Raw genomic sequence first — 22,815 nt, forward strand, 5'->3', positions numbered from 1 at the left:
ATGGATTTATCGTTACTTTAAGCACACAGTACACTACTGGGGATGATGACAAATTAATTGAATTGATTAGAAAAGCTCTCCAAGATCACGGAGTCCAAGCTGTGACCGATCAGCACCTGATCAATCAGACCAGAGCACTGAGTGCTAAGGGATGCTCCACATCCCTGCCTGGTGGGCTGACCTGCGCTTGGGACACACAGCCAGGCCAGCCCATCTCCCTGACAGGAGCCTGGCCTTGGCACTGCCCCCTCCCCAAACCCCAACCCTCGTGCAGAGCAATCAGGCGAGCCCCTGCTGTTGCTCCAGAGCTGGGCCAGGCTCAAATGTGCAATAACCCAGGGCCTGCAGCAGAACTGTGCATCATTTCTGATCTCCTGGACAGGCTCCAAGATGCTAATCAGCCCCAGATTAAGTCATCAAGCAAACTGATGAGCAATCACATTCTGTCAGTGCAGCTGCACGGCATTACCCGGCGGATCCGAGGGAAGGGGGCAGGAGGGCTTGGAGGGGCTGGGCTGAGCTGCCACGGGCTCTGCACAGCAGCAGCCCCAGCTCCTGGCCCTATTTCTGCTCCCAAAATCTGCCAAAATCACGCCAAGGTGATCAGTGTGGCTGTGTCCAGCCTGATCTGGTGGCACATGGCTGCTCCCAGAGCATCCCAGGGTTTTCCTGGATCACCACACACAGCAAGGGGCAGCGTTATTTTCCATGGAGAAACCCTGTGGAAGTGCTTGAACTGGACCATCAAAGATGCTGCTAATAACTATGAGGGACAGTAATTAACAGAAACTCGTTAACAGTGAGGCACATGGAAAAATGATGCTCAAATCCCAGCTCCATTTGGTGGGAATCTGTGGAGAGATTCCAGGCTTGTTCTCAACATAACCCCATTGGGTTTGCAGAGCTCTCACCCAGAGAGAGCTTCTTCCCAAAACCTGCCCAGGAAATAAATCAAAACAGGAGGAGAAGCAGCCTGAATGTCCAATAAAGAGATGCAAAAAACTTCTGGAAGTATCAGCGTAAAATACTAATTCTGAGTTTTTCTGCTCTAAAAGTAAACCTGATAAAATTAAATAAATGCTGGGAATATTAATTAAGAGAAGGATTTATATTCATATTTTAACACTGCTTGAGAGGAAATGAATTAACTGGAGTTGCTCTCAGGGAATTGACTCTTTTTACAGATCCTGGACATGGATACACAGCACCACAGCTCCAGCCATCCCTTCCCTGTGGTTTTCTCATCCCTTTTTCTGACTCCATTGGGAGCTCCCCTCCCAAGATGTTTGCCTGGATGTGAACACCTGGAAAGTCACAGAATCTCTGGAGGGGTCAGGTTGGAAGGGGCCACATTGGGAATCTTCTCCCTCCTCCCTGCTCAAGCAGGGTCATCCCAGAGCACGGGATTGTGCCCACACAGCTCTGGAATATCTCCAGTGAGGGAGATTCCACAACCTCTCTGCAGGCACACAGGGAAGAGGAATAATGACATTTAAACCAGGACAATGACCCACAGCCTCTCTTCAATTGCTTCCTCTAAAAATAAAAATTAAAAATTAAAAATAATTTTAAAAAATGGAAAAAATAAAGAAAATAGAAGAAACTCTGCATTTCAAGGCAGGTGATGGAGATGAAACCAGGACACAACATCAGACCCTTCATAATAAAACCCTGGGAATAGCAAGGCCAAGCTCACCGTGTTAAAATTCAAGGCTAATTTAAAATCTTGTTCCTTAGTGCAAAAGCTGGAAAGACGCCCAAGCAGAGGGAGGAGGGAAAAAATAATAACCAAGCCAATTGTATATTTCTCCTAGAAATTCCATGTCAGGAGGTACCTCAGGACTGCACCCGCGGGCTCCAATTTCAATAAATCAACACAGCGTGCGGGGCAACGGTAGCACAAAGTCCTGCTCTCCCTGCAGAACCCAGCCAGGTAAAATCACCAGGAACAAAATGCCCATTCTTCCTGCTCCTTGGCAAGGGGACAAATTACTTTCTGCACCTCTCTGTGCTGAAGGAGTGGTTATTAAATGCAGTCGGGGCTGCCTTTCCAGCTGAAACCCAGGGCGGAACCGAGCGAGCGCCGCCGGCCGCGAGGGATCCAGGGAGCAGCGAGGGATGAGGCCACCCCCGTGTGCATCCCTGCCCATCCAGGGGTTTAAATGATGCAGATTTGGGGTCAGGATGGAGCTGGATGGACACAGACGTGCAGTGGGCTACGGTTTTTGGTGGTAATTTACGGATTATCCCGACGGTCGCAGCCCGGCCAGGAGAAAGCAAACGGGGAGGTGAGAGGAGCTCTGAGCTGTCTGCTCATCCCAAATGTGCCTGCACACAGAGAATCCTGGTGGCTTTGGGTGAACAGCAGCTTGCCCGTGTCTGGGACACAGTTATGTGAGAACTGTGAAAATAGCAAGGAAGGGAAGGAAGGAGAAAAAAAAAATAAAGGGCCTAAAACACAACATGAAATCAGTAATTTGAAGAGGGGTGTCCCCGTGTCTTGATTCATCACCTCCACTGTGCCCCCCATAAGGACATTTCACACCATTTCTACTACAAATCATTTCACATTTCCTTTACAATCAATCTCCCTCTCTTTGTTACAGGATGGGACCAGCAGCTCCAACTCCAGACATTATCCTGAAGGATAATGGGAATAGCCAGGGGTTGGAGCACTTCTAACTCAGTGCTGAGAAGGAGACAGTTGGTGGAAACAAAAAAAAAAAAGTATATAGAGATTTCTATGAGAGATTTACCTTTTTTTACCCTCCAAAGGTTGGATTGATGATCTTGGATTCTGGGATCCAGTGATTTTTGAGCACAACTCGTAGGAAATTTGGGGTTTTTGTGCAGCATTTCTGCACAGACACAAATTCTCCCCGCATAACCCCTCAGCTGTTTGTTGGGATTGAATTCCATCATTAGCTTGCCACGTAAAACACCTCAGAGATTTCGTGCCCTCCATAAAATATTCCAAAAGGCAGCTTCTCTCCCACACAGGCAGCTCAGTGCCTTCAAAGTGCACCCCAACCCCAAAAGAGAGCTGCTAGAACCTCTCCATTAGTGATTAACTTATTTCCAAGTCCACGCATTAATTAAAATAAAATTAACACGCTGGGAAATAAAACTCCTGAACAGAACTGGCCATTAAAACATCTTTAGCGCAGCACAGCCAGCAATTTCCTCCTATATTTAGGGAAAAAATAGTTATGGGGCTGACCATTGCTTCGTGTTAATAACAACATTCCCAAATTTGGCCTTTTCTCCCAAATTTACCCTAAACCAAGACAAATACAGAACAAACTGGCAAATTTGGGAAGCCCCTTGGGGTTGGATGGGCAGGAGAGTCCGTGGCTTCTCCCTGGATGGAGGAGCCAGTGCAGAAAACCATGGAGAGGGATAATTTTAATGGGATTTAAGAACTGGGACCACCTCCTCTGCCTGAAGTGCAGACCTCAGGAATGCCACCCAGGCCCTGCAGAGCTGATGGAGCAGTAATTTTTTCCAAAAACAAGGAACACTGGGAATGCTGGCGTGAGGGGCTGCTGGAGAGCAAGGCCAAAGGCACAGAACCCCTCTTTGCTTTGTCCAACTGCAATTCTGAACTTCATCCCTCGTGGCTTCACCCTAAAACCACAGCTCACGTGGAAAACAGCAACTGATGAAGGGGAAGAGGAATTACTGCAAGGAATTCAGGAGAAGTTGCCATGGTCAGTGGAGAGGGAAGTGCCCAGAGCATGGAATCTACTGGTTTGTGATCAATAAAAAACACCCCACAATGATTCTGTCACATTACACCAAGATGCCTTTTTCTAATATCATTAGTGGAAAACTTTTAACTATAAATTTTAGGCTGAAATCCTCAAAAATCATCACAGAGAATGCTGAATTCTAAAGAGTGACAACTTGGATGATTAAAAAAATTTTTTTAAACAAAACCTTCCCGCTATGTTTTACCCAGGAACTCGCAAAAAGAGAGAGAATTCCTCAGGGACCACTGCCATGAATAAAACAGTGTACAAATATTGATAATTCCCTTCCAGCCGGCAGGGGAAGGGTTAATCTGGGAACACTGGAGCTTTATGGTGTGCACAGCCCAGAATTAGCTCCCACCCCAAAATGAAACACTGCCAAAGCTGTCCTGCATTAAGGGCACTGGAACTCCATAATAATTTATGAACTGGACTCTGGTTTTTTACACCCCTGCAAACAATGGCGAGGCAGGAGGTCTGAGGAAGCTGAGGGTTAAAGGTGATTTTGTAGTACCTGAATTCCCTTCAATAACTCAACACATGACCATTAGCCTGCTTTATCTGCCTCTATTAGGAAGAGCTGATGAAAACTTTTAATCTGCTTCCCAATGGCTCCAAGCACTGGGGGGACAGGAGATTGTTTTGTTGGGAGCACGGGGATATAAAAATAAAATTTGGAAGTGGATTATGTATTTATTTATTTATTTATCCATTTGGAAGTGGATTATTCATTTATTTATTTATCCATTTGGAAGTGGATTATTCATTTATCTATTTATTCACTTGGACCTAGATAATTTATTTATTTGAAGTGGATCATTCATTTATTTATTCATTCATTTGGAAGTGGATTATTCATTTATTTGCAGAGCCAAGCCAGAGGCATCTACTGCCTTAAAGCCCCTGCAAACTCGAGCCACTGCTTAAGGAGAACAAATTGGGGACGTTTCCAACAGAAATAAACAGCACAGGCCCAGAGCAGAGGGCAAACACTGAGCAATCCCCAAAATCGGTCCAGCCCAAGGTGACAAATGAAAGGAGACCCAGAGCACATTGCCAGGCTGCCCTGGCAGGTGATTTCCCTCTGCAGGCACATCCATCATCCCCTGGCTGGGGAGAGCAGAAGCAAGGCTGCCTCATCCAGGGGAATACCTGGAATTTGGGCTCGTTACTGCCCTATGAAATACGTCTCCAATGCCAGGCCTGGCTGGGGGATGCATTTAAGCCTGACTTAGTGCAGCTGCTCCAGCCCAAGTGTCAGGAGGTGGAGTTTAATCAGCCCGCGGCTGTGCTGGGCACTGGAATCAGGCTCTGCTCACACCGACCAGCTCTGCCTTCCAGGGCCCCAAAAGCACCAAAAGGGAAGGAGGGACAGGAATGGGGGGGGAATTCCAACTGGAGCAGATCAGAGGCAGCTCCCACACTGCTCCAGGTTTGGGGGGGATGGCTCCCATTGGACTTATCCCATAGGTTTTATCCCATTGGATTTATCCCACTAGATTTATCACACTGGATTTATCCTACTGGATGTATCCCACTAGATTTATCACACTGGATTTATCCCATTGGATTTATCCCACTAGATTTATCACACTGGATTTATCCCATTGGATTTATCCCACTGGATTTATCACACTGGATTGATCCCATTGGATTTATCCCACTAGATTTATCCCACTGGACTTATCCCATTGGATTTATCCTACTGGATGTATCCCACTGGATTTATCCCACTAGATTTATCCCACTGGATTTATCCCATTGGACTTATCCCACTAGATTAATCCAGCTAGATTTATCCCATTGGACTTATCCCACTAGATTTATCCCACTGGATTTATCCTACTGGATTTAAGTTTTTGGGGTTTTAAACCCCCCAGGAGTCAAACCCAGCCCTCCCTCTCCCTCCTTCCCTAAAGCCCTGTGGAATCTCCAAGCAGGTAAGAAAATGAAAGCCCAATTAGAGCTTTAGGGTCTCCCATCAGCTCTGGAGGAGCAGAGATCCTTTGGAAAGAGGGGGATGCCCCCAAAGATCCTCTGCACCCACCTGGACAAGGGGGAGGTTTTGGGGGAAACCTCCTGTGGGCAGAGCCAGGGCCTGGAAGCACAAATTGAATGTGGAAGCTAAAAAGGCCTGGAATCTGCTGCTGATTATTTGAAATGCCAATTTAAAAATATGAATTGCAATATAAATTCTCTAATTCTACATACAGAAATATGAATTGCAATATAAATTCTCTAATTCTACATACAGAAATATGAATTGCAATATAAGTTCTCTAATTCCATATACAAAAATATGAATTGCAATATAAATGCTTTAATTCTACATATAAAAATATGAATTGCAATATAAATGCTCTAGTTCTACATACAAAAATATGAATTGCAATATAAATGCTCTAATTCTACATACAAAAATATGAATTGCGATATAAATGCTCTAATTCTACATACAAAAATATGAATTGCAATATAAATTCTATATACAACTGTGTGTAACAGCCACTGTCTGTAAGCTTGAATTTGCCATGAAAAAAAATAAAATGGGAGAGACTCGATAATAAAAAGGCAGAAAATCCCAACTGTTAGAGACACCCAGGGTCACCCCAAAAGCCAGAGCCCAGTCAGCAGATAAAGAGCAGAACAGTGCAAATCTTTACAGAAAAAAGACCGAATTGACTACAAAAAGCAAATCTAAAGAATAACCAATAAACCCCAAATTAAGCAGCGCTACAGAGAAGCCCAAACAGAATCCTAAAATCTCCTGAGCTGGAAGGGACCCAGGAGGATCATCAAATCCAGGTGCTGGTCCTGCCCAGGACAATGCCAACAATGCCCACCCTGTGCTGGGAGCAGCCAGCTCCACCTGAGCCTGCCAAAACCTGGGCACATCCCTGGAGCTCAAAACCCTACAGGAGAGGTGACCCCACCACTGGGGAGGGTTTGGGAGGGAGCTGGAGAGGAAGCCACGCTGAAAAGAGCTGCCAGGAAATCCCGACAAACCCAAAGGATCTGAAAGGACGGGCAGGGGATGGGGAGGAGGAGTGTGAGAAGAGCAGAGGGAGGAGAAGGCCCCGTGATGCCCTCAGGTACTCCATGTGCAGCTCCTGCCTTTGGCTGGGATGCACAAAGGGCTCCTTCTTCCGAGGGAGAGGGAGCCATGCAGAACATTCACCATGGCTAATTAATTTCGGCCCCTCAATTACCAGGGGGATCTCGTGACACAGCTTTATTTGTAGCCTCTCTCTCTCTTTTTTTTTTTTTTTTTTAATAAACAAAAAGCAGATAAGAAGCGTGACACCTTTAATGGCTTTACAATGGCTTTACAACGCCTTTACAACGGCTTTACAATGGCTTTCCTGCCAGCTCAGCCCACGTGGAAAGGCTTGTCCTGCCTTTGGGAGTCCCAGCACTGATCCCTAATCGGATCATCCCTGCGCCAGCCACAGGGACGTCTCACAAACCATGGCACAGTTTGGTTGGAATGGTTAAAGCTCATCCCACTCCAACCCCCTTCCACACTTTCCACCGGAATATCCATCCAAATCCTCCAGGCAACGGAAATGCAAGCGGAAAATGGAAAAGCGCTAAAAATGGAATTAATTCAGATAACAAAGCAGAAAAAAAATCCTGTTTTATTACAAAAGATTTGCTGCCTCAGCCGCTGCGTTTGGGCAGGAGATGCCCAGAGTTCCTGGACAAAAACCACAGGAACAAACAACACTGTGGGTTGTTTCTTTTTTTAACTGGAAAGGGAAAAGCTGCTGTTTCTACACCCCAACACAGATTTCCACATGAAAATAATTCACCAAACCCAGCACAGTCAGAGCTGCTGCCAGCCTGCCCATGGGGAGCTGGGGACTGTCCCAGCAGGGCCAAACTCCCCAAAAATGTGACAACACCTCGGTAACTTTGGGGTGAAGGCCTCATTCCCTCCTCCTCCTCCTGTCCCTGCAAAGGACAGGGAGCAGCCACGAGGGCCAGGGAATAATGGGGACATTCTTCCACCCACCCCAAACCTCCCACAGCAGGGCCCAGGGCCTGCCACAGAAACGGCCCCATTTTAATTTAAAGGAACAAAGGACATTCCCTGAGCACCCTGGGGCTGGAAATAAACCCTAAAGGCAAGAGTTTGTGTCCACAGCTTTTACATCCAGGGGGGGACTCCATGGGGTGGTGTCTAAAAGACCAGGATCAAGCACGTTGGATAATATAAAATAAATTCCTGGTTTGAGTTGCCAGAGCGGAGTTTGCCTCTCCCAAACCAACTCCTGCAATCCAGAAGCTCTTTGCAAGGAGAAGACCAACATGAAGCCTCCAAAGAAGCTGAGAAGCAGCCAGTTTTCCACAAATCCCTGGTTTAGCTCAACAAAAGCCAGCAGAGGCCTTTCCCTGTCCCAGAGGGAGGGTTTGGGATGCTCCAGGGCTGGGGTGGCTCTCCCAGAGCCAGCCTAAGCCAGGGGCTCTGCAGGAGCAGCTCTGATGCCTTCAGTTTGAGCTCTCCTATTTCACAGATTTGGGACTGCCCTGGTACAGAACTCTGAGCTCCACAGAAAGTGTCAGCAGTTCTCCTCACAGCTCAGGCACACAGAACAATCCTTTTCCAGCCCCAGAACCAAGGACACCGCTGCAGCTCCAGCCCCAAAAAGTGCAAACAACAGGGAATGGAGGAGAGCAGTCTGGGAGGGTGGGACTGCATCACCTGAGCTGGAATTGGACAATGAACCCAATATGGAAATGGACCAAAACTTATCAAAGGGTGAAAACTCCTCACCCATTGTCCATCTTGGGTGTAGCCATGGCCGGGCTCTTGTGCTGCCCAAGGTGAATCCTTTGAGGCCTTTTAATAAATCCCTGCTTTATTCCTTTAGCTCTGCCCAGCCTCTGCTCCAGGCAGCCTCTCAAGGCATCACAGATCCTCTGGGATCTGATCCCACCCAGGAGGAGCTCCTGGGGCAGCTCCTGAAGGCTCTGACAGCCCCAACACCTTCCCAGCTCTCTCTCCCTCATGGACACACTGTGCCAAAGCCAGGAGAGATGAAATTCCGGGTTCCTCCAGCTCTGCATCCTCCTCCTCTTCATCCCACATCAGCATCCTTGCCCGCCACGCTTCCACTGGCACCTCAGCATCTCTGGGGTTTCAGCCACCCCACAGCCCCTCCAAGCCCTGTCCTCTCCCACCTGTGCCAGGTATGCCCTCTCCAGCAGCACAGATTTGGTTTTAACCCCACGATCCTGAGATTTTGTGCACCAACATCCATAAAACCCCTGTCCTGGACTGTCACAGCTCTCCCACACGCGAGGGTTTATGGCACCAGAGCTGCAGATGGAATTCCTGTCACTGGAAAAGGGGGAATACCCCAAACCCACTGCAGAGCAGAGGGAATGCTCAGCTGGGAACCACAAAGAGCCTCAGAATTATTTTATTCTCATAAAGATAAACCTTGGATCCCTATGGAATGAGCAGACCCTGCTGCAAGCCCAGCCTGGAATTTGGGGAGAGGAGCAACTCCTGATGGTTTTGGGCTCTCCAAAAGCTGCTTTAAACGAAAAATGGAAAAGGAGAGGCCTCTCCGGCCAGACAGCTCAACATAAAGCACATTTTTGGGCAAACTTCAAAAGTTTAACCCACCCTGAAACTCGGGCACGGAGCAACTTCAATTTGGCAAAACATCAGCCGTGCTTGGAACCCCAAATCCAGCCAGAGGAATGCTGGGCCTGGGAGGGATGCTTCACAAGGAGATAAAGTATTAAATTTCTGCTCAATCTCAAGCAATAAAATCAAATTCGAGCTTGGAGGGAAGGGAAGGGAATGAAAAGGCCGATGTGGAATTGCTTGGTGAAATTTGTGTTTCTTTTACTTGAGAGGGACATTTTGGAGTTTATCAAAACCAGCTGCTGTCACAGCCCCACATCCGTGGTCCTGGAACAGGGATGTGATTTATCCCATGAAATCTGTAAACCAAACAGGACAAAGCTCTCAATATCTTCTACAATAAATTCTTTCAACAGGTAAAGCAAATCCTGCAGCGAGTTTTCCTAATGGGTTACAATGACAAAAATCAGGAATCCAGGAGCTCTGGGTGGTTTGTAATTTTTAATGGTTTTGGGCTCTCCAAAGCCATAAAACCATTAAAAATGTGGAATATTAAATGATGAGTTAATTACTGCCCACTGACACCTGTAACTCTGACACACCCATGGCATGCTCAGGACTGGGATGAAGAAAATTCCCAGCAAGGAATTCTTCCCAAGATTTTAGGAGAGCAAATTTTGGCAAAAAGTCAAATACTTGGATAAAAATCCAATATTCCCATGGGCTGGCACCTTCATGACCATATCAGGCATGGTGGAAACTCCTGGTTCCACACCCAGACCCAGCTCCTGGGATTTGATTTTCCTTATTCCCCTTTCCCAAGCCATGGCACAAACTGCAGGACAGATACCCAAGGTCTGGCATCACCTTGGGCTCAAATCTGCCAGCTGGAAAAGTGGGGAATATCTTCAGGAAACCAGGACTTGGGAAGTGGCGATGAGATCCAAGGATGAAGGAAGGACCAGAGTAAGAGGAGACCTAAAAAAGTTAATTCTCTGTTTTTTGGGATCAAAGGCAGCTCTTCTGTTACAGCAGGAGAAACAAACTTCAATCACTTCATCCCCTATTCACCCACTTCAAAAATTCCTGCCTGGAATCTCCAGCAGGCCCTAAATAAGGAGGCGGACTAAAAATCTCCAGGGAAATACATCAGAGTATGGATAAATAGAGGTTTAGTCTGGGAATGTCACAGCACACCCTACAAAGGGCTCTCCTGCCACAAAAACCACAGGGATTGGTGCCAAAAATGCAATAAAAGGCTCCTGGATGTGCCACGGAGCTCCTGGGACAACTCAGGGAAAGGTAAATCTAAAATTCTCCATGAGGATCTGGCTAAATTTGAATTAAAAACCAAAGGGGTTTCACCCTGGTTTGGTCACCACCTCTAACCAGCAGCACAAAAAAAAAAAAATCCTGAATCTGGGACAGAGATGTGAATGAAGATCAGCAGCGAGAGATTCCATGGAAGGGGAGAATCCATGCAGCCTCTGGAGCAGGGGCAGAGCTGCTCCCAGGCCCTGGCACAGCCCCAGGGCAGCAGTGCCCCCCTGACCCCACCGCAGCCAGATTCCTGGATTTATCACCCCATTTATCCCTGCGTTTCCAGTGTTTCAGGAGACTTTGTGTCCTGTTTTATTGCAATGTTCTTATTGCTGTTCACGCACCCCTAAAACGTGAAATGGATCCTAAAATGCATCCCAAATTTCCCCTGTCTGCAGCATCATCTCCTAACCTTTACTGTTCCTCCATGGAGGAGGAGAGTGTGAAACCCATCCAGTCCAATCCTAAAGGGAACTTTTCCTTCAGTCCAGGGTGCAAACAGAACCAAAGTGCCAGAGGAACAGCCAGGAATTCCAGAGGGCTCCCCCAGAAAACCCAGCCCTGTGCAGGTGTCAGGTAAATCCTGGAGGAGAGGAAACATCAGACACCCAGGAGAAGTCAGGAACATCCTGACTGGCAGTTAAACCTACTCCATGGGTGATGTTGAGGCAATCCCACTAAAATCCTGAATTCTTGCCCAAAGAAGGGCTCTGGGAGGGAGATGCTGCAGCCTGGCAGGAGCACGGGACAGGAAATCTGGATTCATCCCTGGAGGATAAACAGGAGATGAAGGAGTGAAGGAAATCCCTGCTCCCCTGGGTCACTCTTCAGCTCTTCCAGCTTGGAAGGAGAGTGAGACCCAAAAATTCCTACAGGATACAAATACAGACACCAAACAGGGCAAAGCCAGGGATAGATGGGTTTAAACTGCCAGAGGGCAGGGCTGGATGGGAGATTGGGCAGGAATTGCTGGCTGGGAGGGTGGCACAGCTGCCCAGAGCAGCTGTGGCTGCCCCTGGATCCCTGGCAGTGCCCAGGCCAGGCTGGATGGGGCTTGGAGCAGCCTGGGACAGTGGAAGGTGTCCCTGAATGTGGGATGCAGGAGTCTGGAGAAGCACCAGCACCTGAACTTTAATCTCTGCAAGACCCAAATCCAGTTCCTGTCTGCAGCACAAACCCCAAAGTTGAATGAGGAAAGTCAGGTTTGACCAGCTCTGAGACCTGCCTTTGATGGCTGTGCCTGAATTACCCTTCCCCTTCTCCTGGCACAGCAAAGGGCTCCTGGAGCTCCCCTTGGCTCTCCTGTCAGCCCCTGTGCACCCAGGGAGTTCAGGTTCACTGCTCAAAGGGAGGGAAGCGTCCATCAGCTCTGTTTACCAACACAAGAGCTGAGGGAGAGGGGAGGGAAGGCACCTGGAGAGCTCAGGATCCACCCTGCTCCCTGCCCACGGGGAACTCCTGCTGGAAAAACCCTTTGTGATGATTTTTAGCAACATAAAAGTGTGGCACCTACACTAAAAATCATTAAAGAGCAACACAAAGAGCCCAGAAACATTCCCAGGCCGTTCCTGCTGCTGTTGGATTCCCACATCTGTGCTGCTGTTCCCAATCCTTCCGCTGAGATCAGAGCAGGACGGGGTCTCACATCACCTGCCAAGCTCCCACAGGCTGCTCCAATTGTAATTAACTCCTGCAATTAAAATATCCCCCTCTTTGCCTCGGGGCCAAGGATAACACATCCCATGATTTCCATTGTGGGCTGCTCACAAACTGCTCGTGGCAACTCCTGCCCTAAGGGATCCCACGTGGAGCAGGGCCACCTCCATGGGGACACTGCTGCTCCTTCAGGTGACACTGATCAGGGAGGGGGTTTTACCCCTCTGCCCTGCTCAGGTGAGACCCCACCTGCATGGGGAAGGACCTGGAGCTGCTGAAGCCAGCCCAGAGGAGGCTCCAGGATGATCAGAGGGATGGAGCAGCTCTGCTGGCACAGCTGGGGTTGTTCACCTGGAGAGGAGAAGCTTTGGGGTGACCTCAGTGTGGCCTTGCAGGACCTTTAGGGGCTCCAGCAGTTGCTGGTTGAGGACTCCCCACTCTCTCCTCTGCATGAGCAGGGGTGGCCTGACACCCTTGAGTTATAAAAGCAGAAATATCCCTGAGGGAGAAGAGGGGTGGAGAAGGGATTTTGGTCCCAACTCCCCAGCAGTGTGGAATATTGCACTGGGAGAAGAGCAGAAGCAGCAGCAGGACCCCAGGAATTCTCTTTTCTTGGGGAAGGGGAGCTCATGGAACTCATTGGCTCTGGGATAAGAAATCCTGCTCCCACCAAGTCCCACCAAGCTTTAATTCCAAGTCCCTTGCTTGCCCCACCAAACTTTAATTCCCTGCCCTCAGCAGCTGAATGAAAACCCCAGCACGGCCCAGGGCAGCTCTGGGGAAAGGTGGGCACTCCCTCACCTCATCCCAGAGTCCATAAATCCATGGATGGACTGCAGACCCTGCCCAGCCTGTGCTCCACTCAGAGGGACCCACCATGGCAGTGGGAAATCCAATCTTGTCCTGGGCTAAGTGGACACGATCCAGCTCAGTTCTGTCACAATTCCTGGTCATGCCGAGGCCAGAAAAGCCCTTCCAGCCACTGAGAGGGAACAGGAAGGATCTGATCCTTGGAAAACACAGATCAGTGAATTCCTGGGCAGGAGGAAGAGAAATGCCATTTTTAATACAGATATTTCCACGATCTTGGCAAGGGCAGCAACTCACAATCCCTGTTTTCCGTGAAAATTGGTCAAGAGGGAAAAGCCTCTGGAGAGAGCTTGGAGGAGTCAAAGATTTTCCCCTGGAATGGGGAATGACAGCAGGGTTAGGAAAAAGTTTCATTTCTTTGTCTTGAGCTATCTGGAGGCAGAGTAGAAAACTTGCTTATAAAATCCCATTACTAGAAATCCCAGGAAGTGGAACAAATGGGTCTGAAAATGGGAATACTCCTAAGGCTGGGAAGAGAAACCAATGTGACTCCACAAAGGGATTTCATAGCTTCAAAAAAATTAAAAATTAAAAAAAAATATTAAAAAGAAAAGACCAAAACAAACAGGAAAGGGTGTCCTGTTTTAAGCTGGTGGGAAAAGGCTCCCTCCTGCTTTTATGTGAATTTTATCCCCAGAGTGGCTGGGTTTTGTTGCAGCACAAATGACATCATACAGGACATGACTGGATGGCTCCACACACAATTTTACTGATCTGGGGAGTTTTTAGGCTTGAAAGAGCTAATCCGCCCTGAGATCCCCTCCCATCTTTTCTGGAGAATGCATTCCAGAAACGATAAGCAAATTATCTGACATTATATCTAATTACAGAAGCTCCTAATTACACATCCCCGTTTGGAGGCAGCGGAGCAATCGCTGCGCTTCCCAGAACAGCAATTCCTGCAGTGCACAGTAAATCAGCTTGTGCTTGCCACTGATTTGAAACTTTAACCTATAAATTAAATTAATAAGAGACAAAGGCTTCTTTTGTGCATTCGCAAGCCTGTAGGATTTTAGAAATAATAGGACTGGAAAGTGATTTATATTCCAAGATTAAAGGTCAGTTTGGCGCACACGACTTTGGAGCAAAACACCACGGCAGAGACTTCAAATTAACTCATTCCTGCACCCCCTAACACTGGATTGTTCTTTTTCCAGAGCTACAAGGGCTTGCTGTGAGAGCTGGAGTACTCAGAAGATGGAAAAAAAACTGGAGAGATTCTTCCTGATCTCTGGGAAGGAAGGAGACGTGCCTGGGAATTGGCTCGGGCCATCTGAGCTGATCACTGAAGTGACACAACCTGTGAGCTGCACCTCCAGCCAATCCATGTCCCTCATGGAGAGGCTGAAACCACAGGGAATTGTATGGAGAAATATGGGAATTGTATGGCAGAAATCACCTGGAAATTGGAGCCATGCAAATCAAGGGAAGGGCTCGGGTAGTTTTAAAGTTCTGCCCATGCTGGGATTTTCTCCTGGCCTGGCTCTGTTTTATTCTGGGGGAATAAAAATTCCAGCTGAGCTTAAAACCTTTCGTGCACAACAAAAAATATTATCATGGAATTGGTTTGGGCTGGAAGGGGCCTTAAACTCATCCAGTTCCAACCCCAACACCTTCCACTACCCCAGGCTCTTCCAAGCTCCATCAAGCCTGGCCTTGGACACTTCCGGGGATGGGGCAGCCACAGCTTCCCTGGAATCTGTGCCAGGAATGTTACCCAGAGAACTGGAATTGGTCATTACATTTATTCCCAAAAGAAAATCCCAAAAAGAGGCTGGAGGAGGAAAAGGAGGGATGTGCACCCCTGCCCACCACTGGGAATGCAGCTCCTCCAGCAGAGCTGAGGCAAGGGACTTGCAATGAGGGAAAATTCCCTACAAACACTGAGAAAAGTGGGAATGGATGGGAAAAAGGACTCTCCTTAAACTGCACCTGCTGAGGAGGAGACCAGGAAAGAGATTATTTAATGTCCCTAAAGAGATTATCTAATGTCCCTAAGCGCCAGGAAGGATGAGAGCAAATTCCTCTACTCGTGCTCATGGGGATTAGTTCTGACCATTGGGAGAATCCAGAGGTGGATCCAGAGGTTCCCACTGGGAGAATCCAGAGGTGGATCCAGAGGTGGATCCAGAGGTTCCCCTTGGGAGAATCCAGAGGTGGATACATCAGGATGAGGGCTCTGGGCAAGGTCTGGAGGCCCCAAAGCCCCAGACTGGAGGATGAGGACCAAGACACTTTGTAGAAATCAAGGAGCTGCCAACACCACCCCAGGAGGCCCCTGGGCCTTTCTGCTCCCTAAAGCACCAGGAAAACCAGACCTGGTAAAAAGCCCTTCCCTGAGAGGGTGGGGAGATCCCAGATTCCCAGAGCAGCTGTGGCTGCCCCTGGATCCCTGGAAGTGTCCCAGGCCAGGCTGGAGCACCCTGGGATAGTGGAAGGGGTTTGGAACTGAATGGGCTTTAAGGTCCCTTCCAACCCAAACCACTCCATGTTACCTCTAAAGACTGGAAAATGCTCTTCTGCCACTTCCCCCTCTCATTTCTGCCTTCCAGAAAGCATCAAAATTTGTCATCTTCCTTCTCTCTGCACACTTCTTAAAACACCCCATTAACAGGCTCAGAAATCCATAATTTAAGTAATTACCAGAGCCTTGCCTGTGTTATCTTCTGAGCTGCCAAACCTCCTGGGCCCTGCACGTTCCAGGAGCAGTGCACTGTTCCCCACAGGCCTGGGAGCTCAGGGATGTGATGGGATGCAACATTCCTGCCCCTGGAGGAGCCCAGGGAGGACAGGAGCCACTGCAGGGGCAGAGCTGCTGGGGCGGCTGTTGTGAGGATTAATCTGATTAGGATTGAATCAGACCCAATGCGTGGAGGGGGGAGGAAAAGGGAATCTTTAAGGGAAGTGAGGAGGGTCCTGGGTGGTCTGCAAACGAGTTGGGAACAGTGGGAGAGTGTGAGGAAGAGATGAAATCCAATAGGTGTACAGGAAGCTTTCACCAGGCTTAAAACAAATCCGTAAGAAAAACAGCAAAGAATCCAGGAAGAGGAATTGTGTTACTGCTGGAAAGGGGATTGGCATATTCCCAATGCAGGGTGACTGACAGCTCTGCTGCTGATCCCACAGCCCAAACCCTCCCCACACAAACCTCCCCAGGGGGGAAATGTCCATGAAACCTTCCCTGCTTTATCCTGGTATTGCTGGGAATCGTGGAAAGCTGAGGGAACCGGGGGCAGGTGCCACCCACCTGCTCCAGCGGCAAAGGGGGGAGCCCAGAAGGTGTTTCTGAGTAAATACAGATGCTTTTGGTGAAGAGTCACAGAGAGAAAACCAGATCCGAACTGCAGGAAAGAGAGAAATGAAATCCTGCCCCAAATCCTGGTGCTCCAGTGCCCGTGGAAGCTGTGTCTGGGTGGGATCATCACTGGAACTTAGAATTGACTTGGAATTCTGGAATAGTTTGGGTTGGAAGGGACCTTAAAGCTCCTCCAATGCCATCCCTGCCATGGGCAGGGACAATTCCACTGTCCCAGGGTGCTCCAGCCTGGTCTTGGACACTTCCAAGGACCCAGGAGCAGCCCCAGCTTCTCAGGGAATTCCATCCCAGCCCCTCCACACCCTCACAGCCAGGAATTCCTTCCCCATTTCCATCCAGCCCTGCGCTCTGGCAGCGGGCAGCCATTCCCTGTGCCCTGGCAGTCCATGTAGAAGTTCCTGCATGATTCTGCTTTGGGTAACTTCTCCCTCAGCACTGCCTCCATCCCATCTCCTCCAGCAGGCCGTGGCCTCCTCAATCCAGAGAAGCCGGGGCTGTTTCCTGATGCTGACTGGCAGCTCCACCTTTTATTTTGATAATTCTCTGACCAGACACTCCTCTCCCTTTCTCCTGAATTCCCTGCCAGGATCCTGGTCCCCCTGGACACAGAACTGATGCTGATTTTGGGGCGCTGGGACTCCACTTCACACCCGTGTGTGCGTTTGATGCTTGGGGAACACGAGGCAGATCCTGCTCCAGCCCTGCCTGCCAGCAAAGCCCTGCTCCCACCAGGCCCTGCCTCTGGAAAGCTGCTTCCCTGCCTGCTCTGCTGGGATAAACTATCCCCCAGCACATCCCGGCGTCAATCTGCTTTTGTGCTGCCTCAGGCCAGTGCTGTAAATCACCCTCGTCCTTCCAGCACATCCTGTGAGGGCACAAACCCCGGAATCCCTTCCCACTTGTTAAACCTGGCCTAACTGGGCATCACTGTCGGTATTTATCACTCCGTCTCCTCAGACTGCAGCTCCACCAGGACGGTTTCACTTCTGGGAATGGAGGGCTCCGAGAGCTCAGCCCTCATTTTCTGCAGCACTTCCAAACCCTGGGAATCCAGGGCTCCTTCCCAGACGGGCTCAGCTGGAAGTGCTATCCCAGCAAACCCAACCTGTGCAAACCCAGCACGGCAGATCCTCCGAGCCAGGCTCAAACCCCACTCCTAAAGCACTTGCTCCCTCTTTTTTTAAGTGATGGGCACCTCCAGGAGAGCAGAGCCAACCCAGCCTCGGGAATAACAAACCTTTCCAGCAAACTGCACTCAAAGATCCCTTGAATCCATGTCAGAGACCTGGGGCTCATCTGGAAAGCTCTCTGAGATCGAGCTCTCCTTGCAGAGCCCCATACAAAGTCCAGACACAGCCTAATAAGCTTTTGATGTCCTGCTGACATTTATCTGCCAATATTATTGCTCCAAGCACTTACCCTGTGATGGATCTCATTATTTCCTTGATCCCAGGCCAGCTCAGCCCTTGGCCCTTCCTCCAGCCTCATGGAACTCCCCAAAAACCCAGCAGAGAGCCCCAAATCCTCAGCTTCCAATCCCCCCAGAGCAGCAGACATGGGAACAAAGACAAGTGGTTTTGCAATTCTGCCTCTGGAAAGGTCAGTTCCCAAAACTCCTGATCAAATGGGAAGGAAAAAAACCAGCTGAGCACCAGAGTGTTCTTCCCTTGGTATCAGTCACCTGGACTCAAAGAGCAGTTTGCTTTTGCCCCAAGAGATGGAAGTAAATTGCATTTACAGCCCCCCACGGGCACAGCTTTGTTCCCTCCTTGCTCTGCTTACCCAGAACTCATCAACAGCAGCTCTGGTTCCTACACAGAGCTGTCCCACGAGGGCAGAGACGGAGCACAGCGCGTCTCCCTCCTGTTTTCACGGAAACACAGCTTCCAGGGGATGAGTTTTCCTGTTCCAGGCTCCACATCCCACGGTCAGTTCTCAGAAGTGGCCCTGAGCTCACAGCCACGTGTCCAGCTCACCCTGAGCCCTGCTGGACCTCCACAAACCCTTCAAATCACTTCTGGGGAAATCTGGGAAATCTCCTCACATCCAGGCTGCCTCCTGTGCCAGACTCAGCCACAGCCCTGAGCTGGAACCAGCAAAATCCACCAGCAAAAGCCTCCAAGTTCACACCCTGCACAAGGGAAGGAGCAGAGACACAAACTATTCTGCATTTAATTAAATTTAGGAGGGAATCCTTCCCTCCGAGGGTGCTGAGGCCCTGGCACAGGTCCAAGCACTGTAAACTTAAGATGCTCCATAAATATTTTATAATTATTAATGTTACCAACAAAAAGATCCCCAAAATTATTTACATGGTGACTTCCTTTAATAATTATTGTTTTCTGTTTAATTCAGCACCACTTCCCTCGCTTGAATTTGCAACTTTAGGATTTCCAGCACTAAATGTGAGCACCTGCTCTCCCTGCTAGGAACATTTTCCCTTCCAGCCATGCAAACCGTTGGAACGAAGCCCACCCTGAGCCATCCGGGCTCATAAAAGCAGCTCATTTTCTGATTCATCCCAACAGATTGCTAAATATTATTTACTTTTCGTTTCATAATGGCTCGGAAAAAGCTGGATGAAAAGCTTAACGAGGTCTAATCCAGGGGAGAGGAGGGAGAAAAGGAATGAAGAGGCAGTTAAGGAGCAGTTTGAGCTTCCTTATCGCCCTTATCAGCACAGCTATCAGTCAGCAAGGCCTAATTAGGCACAAAAGCCATTGTGCTTCATCCAGAGCTTCTCCAGGAGCTGGAGCTCTGCCTGACGGCCTCTGCTTGGGAACAGCACTTCCACAGCAATTAGGGACAATCTGTCCCGTCAGGAGTGGCCCCTGTGGCTGTGCAAGGTCTTGGGGACAGAGTGAAGATTTTCTCAGCAGCAGCGACGCTTTTGGAGCTAAAATGGGGCTGGGATTCAGCAGAGTTCAGTGGAATCCTCCAGACTTTGCTGCTCTGTGGTGACCAACCCACCCCGAGCTCCTGCAGGGAAGCAAATCCTGGATCTCACTTCCAGCTCTGACCAAGATCTGGTGCTCCAGGAGTTTAGTTTTGCTTTCCCTTTATCCTTTTGCCTCAAAATCAATTCAGCTTGGAAAGACCTTTAAGGAAATCAAGTCCAACCATTCCCAGCAGCACCACCAGAGCCACCACTGGCCCATGTCCTCAAGTGCCACATCTACATGGATTTTGGTCACCTCCAGGGATGGGGACTCCACCACTGCCCTGAGCAGCCCTTCCAGTGCCTGAACACCCATTTAGGGAAGGAATTTTCCCCAATATCCAAATTAAATCTCAGCCTGAGGCCGTTCCCTGTGCTCCTGTCCCTGTTCCCTGGAGCACAGCCCGACCCTCCCGGCTGTCCCCTCCTGTCAGAGCCAAAAATCCCCCTTGATCCCCCTTTTCTCCAGGCTGAGCCCCTTTCCCAGCTCCCTCAGCCCCTCCTGGTGCTCCATTCCCCTCCCTGGCCACGCTCCAGCCCCTCCATGTCCCCCTTTGCTCGGCCAGGTCAGTGAGGTGCCCAGGAGGGACCCATGGCTGTGCCCAGCACTCGGTCTGGATTCGGTGCCCAGCAGGGCTCCTGCCCCAGCAGCTGCTCCCACAGCTGTTCCCACCAGTTGGTGGCTGAATTTTCCAAGATATCTGTCTGGAATTAAAAAGGAGCAGCAGCAGCAGTTTGGCAGCCAGTAGGAAAAATGCATCAGTGGATTGCATCCCACCCTGAGCACCTCCCTGCTGGGACAGGAGAGACCAGACCATGCAGGACCTGCCCTTCCAAAACCCCCTGTGATTATCAGAACTGCTCTGCCAAAACCTCCACCAGCATCCAGAGGCTCCTCCTGGAGTGGTTTGGGTCAGAAATGTCCATGTTTGGTGGCCTGTGCCACCAGAGCTGCTCCGTGCCAGGGGACCTGGGCGCAGGGAGCTCTGCAGGGCTCTGGGATTTTCCCTGCTGTGCCCGTGCCAGGCAGCACCCCCAGATAAAGCCTGGAACAAGGCAGTGGTGAGGCCCTGGCTGCTCCCCCATCCCAGTCCTGGCTCAGACCTGGTGCCTCCCAAGAGGGGCTGCAAAGCTGCTCCAGCCCACCTGGCAGATGTCCTGCCAGCTCCAGAAACGGCCTGGAGAGGCTCAGAACCTTCCAGGGCAGATTTTCCCAGAGCTGCCGGGCTCTGGGAATGATCCCTGTGGGGCAGGCAGGGACAGGGGGACACGCTCAGCCGTGTCCCCGTTGCACAGGCAGGGACCTGAGGCTGCCTCAGTCCCCCTGGCAGAGGGGATGGATGTCCCAGGCACGGTGGGATCCATGCCAGAGGCTCCAGGGAAAGCAGAATTCCAGCTCCAGCCTGCAATGCTGGCTTGTGGATCTGTCAAGCTTGGTGCCCACAGCAGATAAATCTGAATAATCCTGAATAATGCCAAGCAGCCCTGAGACCCAGAGCAGCTTCTCCCTGCAGCAGCTGCACCAGGAAGAGCTTCACTGAGGGAAAACTCCTTTTTTATGGTATTTCTTACAGGGCAAAGAGCCCTCTAACCACTGAAACAACAGCAACCCCAAAAAGGGTTAAACTAACCCAAGGATGGAAGGTTTCAGAATTCCTCCTGCCAGGTGCCACGCAGGCGTGTCCATCTGGATGTGGTGATGTGGACACACGAAGCTCCAGGACATCACAGGGACTGGGATCCCACCCCACAGCCCCTCCAGGCGCAACCCACGTGCTCACCTTGGAGCCCCTGGCCTGGGCAGCACAGAAATCCAGGGAGAAGGAGGTGAAATTCCCTGTTTGTGGTGTCTTGCCAAGCTGGGATTAGAGTCTGGGGCTCCTGGCACCCACAGGCACCATTAATGCCCCGAGCCTCAGCCCAGGCAGCTTCCAGGTGCCAAAGCTGTGCCTGGTGCTGAGCAAAGTCTTCTCCAGCTCCAGCAGAGCCTGAATTCTCTCCCACAGAGAGATTCCAGAATTCCTGGAGCCCATCTCCTCCTGAGGGACCCAGGAGGGTCAGGCTGGTAGGAAAATCCCCCTCCTGTGCCAGGCATGCCATTGCCCTCTCCAAATCACACAGAGAGCTCCAGCAAGGCTGGGATGAAGGCCCTGCACACCAGAAGGGAAGGAGGAAGGGAAAATGACCCATTTAACCATAACACCACTGGACTGTCCCATCCACAGCTCCTGACAAAAGTGGAAATGTTCTTTTCCACGGGCAGAGCTGCAGGTCCTACTACAAATAAATAGTCCAGGCAGGGATGGAGGCCATGTGTTTCCATTAATTCTCTTGGCACAGGAGCCCATGTAGATCTTGGATGCAGCTCGTGCTGGAGCAGGAGAGCTGGGGTGGCCAACATACATCTCAGCACAACCCATCTGGCCTAAATCCATCCCCAGCCTGCTCCAATCCCCACTTTTATCATCCTAATTACGAGCAGATTCCCAGCTCCCTCCCTCCCTCTTCAGCTGCCCCCTTTTGTCCCTCCCTCTGGCTGGAATCAGCAGGTGAATCCCAGCTTTAGGTATTTTTGTTCCATTATTGCTGGTGGACAAAATTTGGCCTCTTTCATTTTCCTTTTCTCTCAGCCTCTTTTGTGGGGATTAAAATAATTGATATTGATAACGAGATCTGCCCCCTGCCCCTGGTCCCAATTACTTGCACAGGCTGGGGATCCTGCCTTGTGGATCTGACAGGAATGGTCTCAATTATCCCTCTGGGCTCCAGGACTGATGCTGGGATTGATTTGGGATTATTGGGGCTGATTGTTGTGGGCTGGGGTCAGCGCTGGAGCCGGCCTGGGCTGCCTCAGAGCTGCATTTTCCCCAAGTGCTGCCAGGTGCCTGGAAAAGGGGATAATTTACTGCAGCCACCCCCATGCTCGGGATCAGAAGGACAGCACTGGAGGGGTTTTTCATCCCAGGTTTTGCTGGGGGTGAAGCTGGATCCTTGGAGCTGTGGGAGAGCCAAGGAGCAGCAGCTTTTGGACAGGCCCAGCCCCACAGTGAGGGGAAACCCCAGTGAAAGTAAATGAGAGCGACACAGAAAAGGAGATTTAAAGGTGAGGAGGCAAACAAGAGCTTTTTGGACCTGCAAAATGTTATTTCATAAAGTTATGGAATTGTTAAAGTTGGAAAGGTTCTGAGATCATCAACAACAGCAACACCAGCCATGTTCATCACCATGTCCTCAATCCACGTGGGTTTTGGTCACCTCCAGGGATGGAAACTCCATCACTGCCCTGAGCAGCCCTTCCAATGCCTGACCACCCTTTTAGGGAAGGAATTTTCCCTACATATCCAATCTAAACCTGCCCTGGCCC

General features: G+C 49.9%; 1 protein-coding gene across 1 annotated transcript in view; it reads right to left on the reverse strand.

Annotated features, from left to right (window-relative positions):
* The window catches only part of LMF1 (lipase maturation factor 1), a 139,023-nt gene that overhangs the window by 56,823 nt on the left and 59,385 nt on the right, over positions 1–22,815 (reverse strand).

Source organism: Camarhynchus parvulus, chromosome 14 (assembly GCF_901933205.1).
Source record: "Camarhynchus parvulus chromosome 14, STF_HiC, whole genome shotgun sequence".
NCBI lineage: Eukaryota > Metazoa > Chordata > Aves > Passeriformes > Thraupidae > Camarhynchus > Camarhynchus parvulus.